The sequence below is a fragment of the Octodon degus genome, unplaced genomic scaffold (assembly GCF_000260255.1).
Source record: "Octodon degus isolate 3935 unplaced genomic scaffold, OctDeg1.0 scaffold00020, whole genome shotgun sequence".
Lineage (NCBI taxonomy): Eukaryota > Metazoa > Chordata > Mammalia > Rodentia > Octodontidae > Octodon > Octodon degus.
This window is the reverse complement of record NW_004524596.1, coordinates 10905689-10913969: the sequence shown is the minus strand read 5'-3', so window position 1 is coordinate 10913969 and position 8281 is coordinate 10905689. Positions and strand designations below refer to the sequence as shown.

The window sequence follows — 8281 nt, the reverse complement described above, 5'->3', positions numbered from 1 at the left end:
TCCCAGGCTGGTCTCAAACTTGTGGCAATTCTCTTGCCTTAGTCTTCTGAGTGCTCGTACTGTAGCCATCTGCCACCATGCCCAACAAGAATTTTATTGTATTTAAGCAAAATTGAAAAATTTTTAAATTTAATTGTATGTGTTTTTCCAGAGTTCTAAAAGGAGTTTTCTAAAAGCTTACACTAATAGATTGTAAGAATGATTTAACAGAGATAGGACCATAATGTACAAAAAAGTTACATAGCAGCAGCAGTGACATACATCAAGTTCCATAAAATAAAATAGAAGCAAAAGTTGGCCTAGATTTATTGTGGAAATTAAAAGTAGAGTTAAGGAAAAGCTATGAGATAATGCAACATTGGTTTCACCGTAACACACAATATTTAGTGAATGCATATGAGGTAATAACTTGAATTGTGAAAGCCTGACGGTGGAACATACTAGGAATTCTAGATTATGAGGAGTTGATCATGATTCACTAGAGAAAATTAAGTAATTGATTGTCCATTTAATTAAGAGTATAGAATTGTTTACCTGAGTTCTTCATGCAGTGATTTTAAAGTTCCTTAAAATTTGTTTTTGAGGCTATAATAACGTTTAATCTTGTGTCAGACTCCCTGTCTCCTGTAAATTGGGTATCCTGTTCAACATCAGGATCTGTTTTTCAGCTAGTGGGCATTTCACACAGCTTAAAACTTGAGCCTTGGATGTTCCTATGGTTGTGACAGCTCAAACTGAGGAACCTAAGATTCAAATCCAGCTTGCTCCATGTTTGCCTTTTAGAGAATAGATTTAAGTGGATTACCACTGAAAAAAGTCAGCTATTTTGTAGATATTCATCACTGTTGTCTTATGTTTAGTATTTAATTTCTATCAATGTTTAGAATTTAATAGAGTCTAATGAAAAATTTAGCGGGACACATGAATATAATATATATATATATATACACACATATAATATGTGTATATATATAGAAAAGGTGAAAATAAACTATGTAGAGTATAATTTCTCCCCTAACATTTCAAAATTTATTTCTTATAAATTGGTATGGCTGTGTAGTTTACAAGTGTCTATGCGCCAGATTAATTAAAAGTCTATAGAACATGTCAGCAAATTGGCCAATGTCATTGAAGTTTTTACCACAGTTGTCATTATGGGACAAATTATTTGTTAAATTAATAAAAAACATTGGTAAAAAAAAATAAACCTCTCCTCCTTTCAGTCTTGGTTGTTGTGTATCTTCTTCCAGGAATGGGAACACGTGGTTTGTTGAATGAGTCCAGTTTAATTTAGCATTGAGGAAACTCAATAAAGTCTTTTTGTGTTCAATTCATCATGGATTTATTCTTAATCTAGACACAATGCTAATAAGCTGAGTCATCTGGTTTCCAAGTACATACTGATTAAAAGTAAGATATGTATGTAACTGATATATCTGTTTTTTAAAAATATCCCAAAGCAGCATTTATTTACCCATTTGAATTTGAAAACATTTATTTTAGAAGTCTGCCATTTCATAATCACCTATCTTGATTGACAAGGGCTGACACACATGGTGCTGTCAGAATGCACAAGGACAATAGCCAAAGAGCTATCCCTCCAAAAAATCCATGATTCTTAAACAATTGCAACCAAAAAAAGTTGCATGTAGCAAAACTTTAGATGTATTGCACTGAAAAGATCTGTGCATGTCATAATTTAAAGAGGCAAAACAAGGTGCTACTGAAATCTCACATTAAGCAGTTTATAATAAAGCTGATGGAAAGGAACAAGTTGTCTCTCTGTATTGGCTTCCCTTAAGTTTTCCATTAGTTGAAGATTGGAAGGTTGAATTCATTTTTGCATGCACAAGATGTCCTGCTTAACAAAACACTATCAGCTTGGTTTAAATCCCAGCCATAGCCTATATGGTTAATTCTTTCTAAACTCCTCAATTACTTTCATCTGGATTTGCCACAGATCAACAGGCATAGCAAGATGCCTCATTTAGAACACATTTCTCTGCACGATTCACAAAGGGAGCTCCTATGGGCTCAAAGTTAACCACCAGTCCAGCAATGCCCATAAATGTTTACCTGACACTGCTTTCCAAGGGATAGGAGAGCAGAGCTGAGTAGCTGTGCTGCCAATACAGATAGGTTTAGCACTAGATATTTAGTGACTGTGACAAGGAAGAATTGGTGATGATGGGGATGGTGGGTGAAGGAAGGGCCAAAAGATCTTCAATTTCCTTCTCCTGCTTCTTCATCCTGCTGGTCACTTGTCCAGAGGGTAAGGTTGTCTCTCAGCAACTGCGTGATAAGTGTGGAGTCCTTATAGGAATCCTCATTTAATGTGTTCAGCTCGGCTATAACATCATCAAAGGCTTGCTTGGCTAACAGGCAGGGCTGCTCAGGTGCATTTTGGATCTCACAGTAGAACACAGAGAAGTTGAGGGCCAGGCCCAGCCGGATGGGACGTGTTGGCTGCATGTGCTCTTTGCTGATTTCGAAAGCTTCCTTGTAGGCTGCCTCCGAGGCTTCAATCACGCTGTTTCTCTTCTCCCCGGAAGCCACCGCTGCCAGGTAGCGGTAGTAATCCCTTTTCATTTTCAGATGAAACATCTTGCTCTCATACTGGAAATCATTGCAGTTCTTGATGATGCACTTGTCGAGCAGAGCCAGGACATTGCTGCAAACTGTCTCCTGCTCCTTCTCAATCTTCTCCCGGTAAACTTTAACTTTCTCCAATTTATTTTTGTTTCCATCTGCCATGGTTTTCCGCTCAATCCTGCTAATGACCCTCCAGGAAGATTGTCTAGCACCAACCACATTCTTGTATGCCACAGAGAGGAGATTTTGATCCTCATTGGAAAGAGGTCCATTCGGCTCTGTCACCGCCTTCATGGAAGGGGCCATGTCATTGTAGTGCTCTGCCTGCTCGGCCAGCTGCGCCCGCTGCAGCCCTGTTCCCCGTCCCCCATCCCACTCGTCCGCTCTGGTCCACTCATCCACTCTCCGTAACTGATACATCTGTATCAGTGTCTGTTTTTCTTTTCTAGGTACTAGGTGGGAAGAGAACTTCCCAAGTTTTATATAAACCTAGAAAGAATTGTTCCTGCTGGATAAAAATATTTTCTTGTTTATATTTTCTCTGTTGTAATGTCAGCCATCTCCCCAGCCCCAACTCTATAGCTTTTCTTTTTCTTTTTTTTTTTTTGATGGAACCAGTGATTGAACTCAGACCCTGCGCTTGCCAGGGAAGCGCTTTTTCTACTGAGCCATCTCCCTGGCCCCAACCCTATAGCTTTTAATGCTTCATTACTTTACACTCATCATTGAGGATAAGTCCTAAATAACTTGGAAGCCTCTGCTAGTCTCAACAATTAATATTTGAACCTCTGAGAGAAGAAATTTTAAAAAATATTCTGGGGTCCAAACACTTATCCAATGTTGGGATGCCTCTTTATCCTCCTGCCACATCACTGTTGACTCTTGTGAGAAATGCAGACTCACAGGGCTTGCCCAGATTTACAGCCACAGTGTACATTTCAGTAAGACCCCAAGATCATGTACATTACTGGCATGTGTGAGTTGTATCCATCTTGACAATTCAACATTCTTAGTGAGTTGAAATTTAATGGTATCAGGGGAAGTGGGGACAAAGGAGGTTAGGAAGAGGGCATAGAGGGTTGGAAAATGATCAATATATGAAATATACTAACAGCAGTTTTCCTAAATGATGTAACTATTATGTATTACAAACATACTTGAAAATGAAATGAAATAAAATAAAATGAAAGTTACTGAATTTTGGAAAGCTCATCTTCTGTGGTAAATTTTTAGAGATCTGATTTTCAAACCAAATTATGACCTTGTTTCACTTTCTCATTTTTTCCTGGTTTCACATCCCGGGCCTTACATGAGCCTACTTCATCTTTTCTGTGATAGTTCTTCCGATCTCTCAAGGCAGCATACTTTCCCCTGAAGACCTCATAGAACTTGTCTCTTGGAATACATTTTGTAAGGTGCTTGGAAACGAATGCTTCAGTGATCATATAAGTTGCAAATATTTTAATTGGTTAATTAATTAATTAAGTTCAGAATCTCGCTATGCAGCTCAGGCTTGCAGTGATCCTCCTGTCTCAGCCTCTTCAGCACTGGGATTACAGGTGTGCACCATCACGCTAGGTTTCAGTGGCTGGCACAGCATGTGGTGTCGGAGATCACACCTGAGTCCTTGTGCTTGCCAGGCAGGCACTTAGACCACTGAGCTATCTCCCCAGCCCTGCAAGTACATTTTATCTTGGAACATCTCATTTGAGGCTCTAAGAAGTAAAGAAAATTATTTAACTTAATTTTCTTAGGGTAATTTATTCAGGAAAGTTTTTCTATTCATGTGATAAGAGTGAGTTGAATGTCTTTAAGATTTGTAGGAGTTATTTTGGGAAATGCTCCTCTGGATTGGAATTTCTTCAGGTGCTCTGTGGTAGGCTGAATAATAGTCTTCCCCTCCAAAAGCTCTCTAAATCCCTAAATCAGTTTTTAAAGCAAGATTAGAATCAAATATATGCTCAATAAATGCATGATAAGTACATGGAATAACTTAGCCAGCGAAATGTCTGCATCTAATTATTGTGCAGAAGTTGATTTCAAAACGATTATTTATTAAAAATGATTTGGGGGCAGAGAGACCCAGATTGTCCTAAAATCTATTTCCTTCTCTTCCCTACGAGTGCAGCTAGATTACACAGCTGTGTTTCCCTGTTAGTGTAGCTAATGGCATGTGAAAAGGAGCCCTCGGCCTCCCTCCCAGCTCTACTGTACTAAGCCTCCCACACCTAATTTTGTGTGCCCTTCCCCTGCCCCCATCCTGACACACTGATAACAGGGTGACCTTGGGTGTCATGTGCCAAGGACAGGAGAAACTCCACCCACCCAGAGCCCTGTACAATTTGGTGGAAGCAAGACACAAATACCCTGGACTATCTAGCTGAGGATGAAAGAGGCTCCTACGGCACATCTCCAGGTTTATTCGTTACGGCAGCTAGCCTACCCTGATAAACGAATTTGTACAAATTAATACTCAGTCTTTAAGGTGCTAACATGAAAGTGTGGCAAAGACAGGAGCAGCTCCGTATTTCCTTCATTGCCTCTATTTTTCCTTGTGTTTCAACTTTTAAGGTCTCCGGTTCCAAGTGACAGCCTGAGATGGGGATGTTGAAGAACAGATTATTGGAAAAGTAGGCCGCCCTTCCAGGACACCTTTAAGACATTCATTCTCCCTTCAAGGTGGCAGAAAGCAGTGTTCCTGAATTAGCTTTTCTTTCTCATCAGAGTGATTTATGGAGCCTCTGAATTATTGGGATTGCAGCAACATTTGGCTGCCCCGCAGGTGCCAATACACTGTCACTAAAGAACTGGCAGCCTTGCGGTTCCATCCCATACATCCTCATCGGCAAAAAGACATGCAAGCCCTGCAAACCCCAGAAGCCCTTGGTGAAAAACCAACTCAGCATTCTGATGTGTTCAGCAATATAGATGAGAGAAGCAGGAATCAGTGGACAGAGCCTGTAGAGCTGCCACGCAACTGTGTCACCCAGTGTTGTGTAAGTCCACAACACTTAATCTACAGTTGGGAAAAGTTATTGTTTCCCCTATTTGGTTTCTATGATATCCCATGAGGCAGGTGGATACATATCAAAATTACTGTTCTTTGGAGTGGACTGAAATTTAGAGAAATTAACAGTCATATGCTGCTTGGTGTAGACAACAAGCTCATCTGGGAGGAAAGCTGCAAACTTGTCAGAGCAGGTCATGACACCTTCTTCATGAGCATCCACCTTCATGAAAAGGAGACAGAGGACTAGAGCAAAGCAGGGAGCAGGTGGATGAGCTTTGGGGGGAGGTGCAGGCTTCTCAAAATTATAAACAGCCTTGATTTATGCCTGTGCTTATTTTACTAGATAAAGATGTAGAACCTTCAACCTGCTGTTGGAAGGGAGAGAACCTAAAAATACTTCATTTAAGGGGAAAAGAACATGAATCCAGAAGGTAGTCTTCTGGAAATGGGGAATTAGCAAGCAGAAGGGAGAAAGAAACTGTGAGCAATGGAATTGAAATCAATTAGGATATATTCAATGTTTGTACCAACTTCCCCAGACAAAGCCCATTAGCATGTAACATTAACACACACTCATAAAATGTAGATAACATATACTGTAATAAAAAAGAAAAGGCTGGAAACTCCATCCTCCGAGTGGTTAAACATCAATTTTTCAAAGGTTCTATACTTGCAGATTGTCTGAGACTCTACAAAAGGAACTGATGTCAAAACCCTGCTGTGGGAAAAGAGTGCTTTATATAAAAGGAAAGAGGCATAGAATCTTCTCAGGCTGAATTTTTGCCTTGTGGGTATTTAATACATGAAACAACATGAATATTATTCCTTGTAATCACAGACAATGCCTCTGGCTCCATGGTTAGAAGACTTACTATCTTCCAAAAATAATGAAGGAAAGACTGCCATTCTAACTAGAAAATGCAGAGCATTCACAAAATCCCAAGGATTCCTCTCAGGAAAGATGTGTTCAACTGAGAAAGTTTCCATCTTGGCCACTGCTGTCAGTGGGCAGGACAGTTTGCTGGCTTATTGAAGACCACCATAGTCGCTTGGGTGTAGATAAGGGAAATAATGGGGACTTAGTAATTTTTTTTTGGGGGGGAACTGGGGATTGAACTCAGATCCTTGTTTTTGCCAGTCAAGTGCTTATCCTACTGAGCCATCTCCCCAGCCTGGGACTTAGTAATTTTATAAGCATTTCTTTGCTTAGCATTTTTGGAGGGGCAGATTGGGTCATGTCACAACTCTGACTCTAAATGTCCCTGTTCTAAGGATGGTTTCAGACATTGACATCTTCAGAATTGGGTGCTTCTGACCAAGCATGGAACAGGAATGGAAGCACTGTCCCGGGAGGGCAGTGTGCTCCTGGATCAAGGTCTATTGTGGGGAGAATGAACAGTAATGAGAATGTCCCTAATACAGGGAAAATGATACCATTCAATTTTTATTTTTTTGCAATAATGGGGATTGAACTTGGAACCTTTCATTTGCCAGGCAGGCACTTAAACCACTGAGTTATATTCTCAACCTCAATTTTTTTGTTTGACTTTAAATATTAGGCTGTTTGGATCATCCAAGCTGAAACACTGAGGACAACTGTTGACCCTAATTGGGTTCTTTTTAGTCTGACTTTAGGGACTGATTTCAGGGGAGCTCCTCACTGAGCAGTGCAGTATCCGTGTTGGTGTGAGAAATCATTTTGGTCTGTGCAGTTCAGGGCTCTGAGTGCAGAATATGATCTGAGTGACAGGGCTGGGTCAGGAACCCCGTGAGGTTGCCTGTTCAAGTTGAGTGTTATGCCCAACAAGCTCTAGTAAGAGATTTGAATTTCTGAGATACCATCACGTGATCACTGACATCGTTACAGCAATCACTGAGTCTTGTCACTTTTCTCTCAAAATTTAAAGCATGTTTAAGAAACTGAAGCAAAATGCAAAACATGAAGGATGCTCTGTGATCAAAAAATGCAGTGGATGTTAAAAATTTTTATTACAGTGAAAAATGAATTGCTATCATCTCTCTGAAAATATTACCCCTGTACACTTGGAAAAACACTTGTGCGGTGGTTCTTGCCTCTTTCTCAAGAAGTTCTGCAAGTTTCCTCTTGCAAGTGTCTAGTTACATGTTGCGGTTGTCTCAGTGTCCTGAATCAACTTAGAGCAGTCACACTTTATGGTTTTTTGACTGTGGGGAAGAGCTAGCAGCTGCACAGTGCCAGATCTGGTGGATGAGATGGGTGAGGACACACCATTGTGTTTTCAGGGAGCCCGCCTTTCCACAGAAAAACACAGGGCAGGTGCGTTCATCCTACTTTGATCATACTCCATAGAGAACTCATGGAAGGGGACTTCCAGAGCTGCTGCAGAAAGTGGCAAGAAGGACAGGACAAATGTGTTCAAGGGGAGTGGGAGCATTTTGAGGGGATTAGTGTCATAGAAGGATTTTTTTTTTTTTTTTTTTGCCTGGTTCAGGCTGCCTTAAGGGCTGGTCTGGTGGGTATGCAGTTCTGGGGATTGAACCACATTCCCTTGCTCCTGACTGATTTTGCTCATGAAGGTGTTTTAGACAACTGATCTAATCTGCCAACCCCCCTTAATTTACTGAAATGTTTTTTTTTTTTTTTAAATTTAAACACATACTATGGCTTTTTTCTTACATGCTATATTTTTTTTTCATTTT

The 8281-nt window shown here is 40.3% G+C and overlaps 1 pseudogene; it reads right to left on the bottom strand.

Moving 5' to 3' along the window:
- Positions 1-2010: 2010 nt before the first annotated feature.
- On the bottom strand, positions 2011-3012 carry LOC101572093 (annotated as a pseudogene).
- Between the last annotated feature and the right edge of the window lie 5269 nt (positions 3013-8281).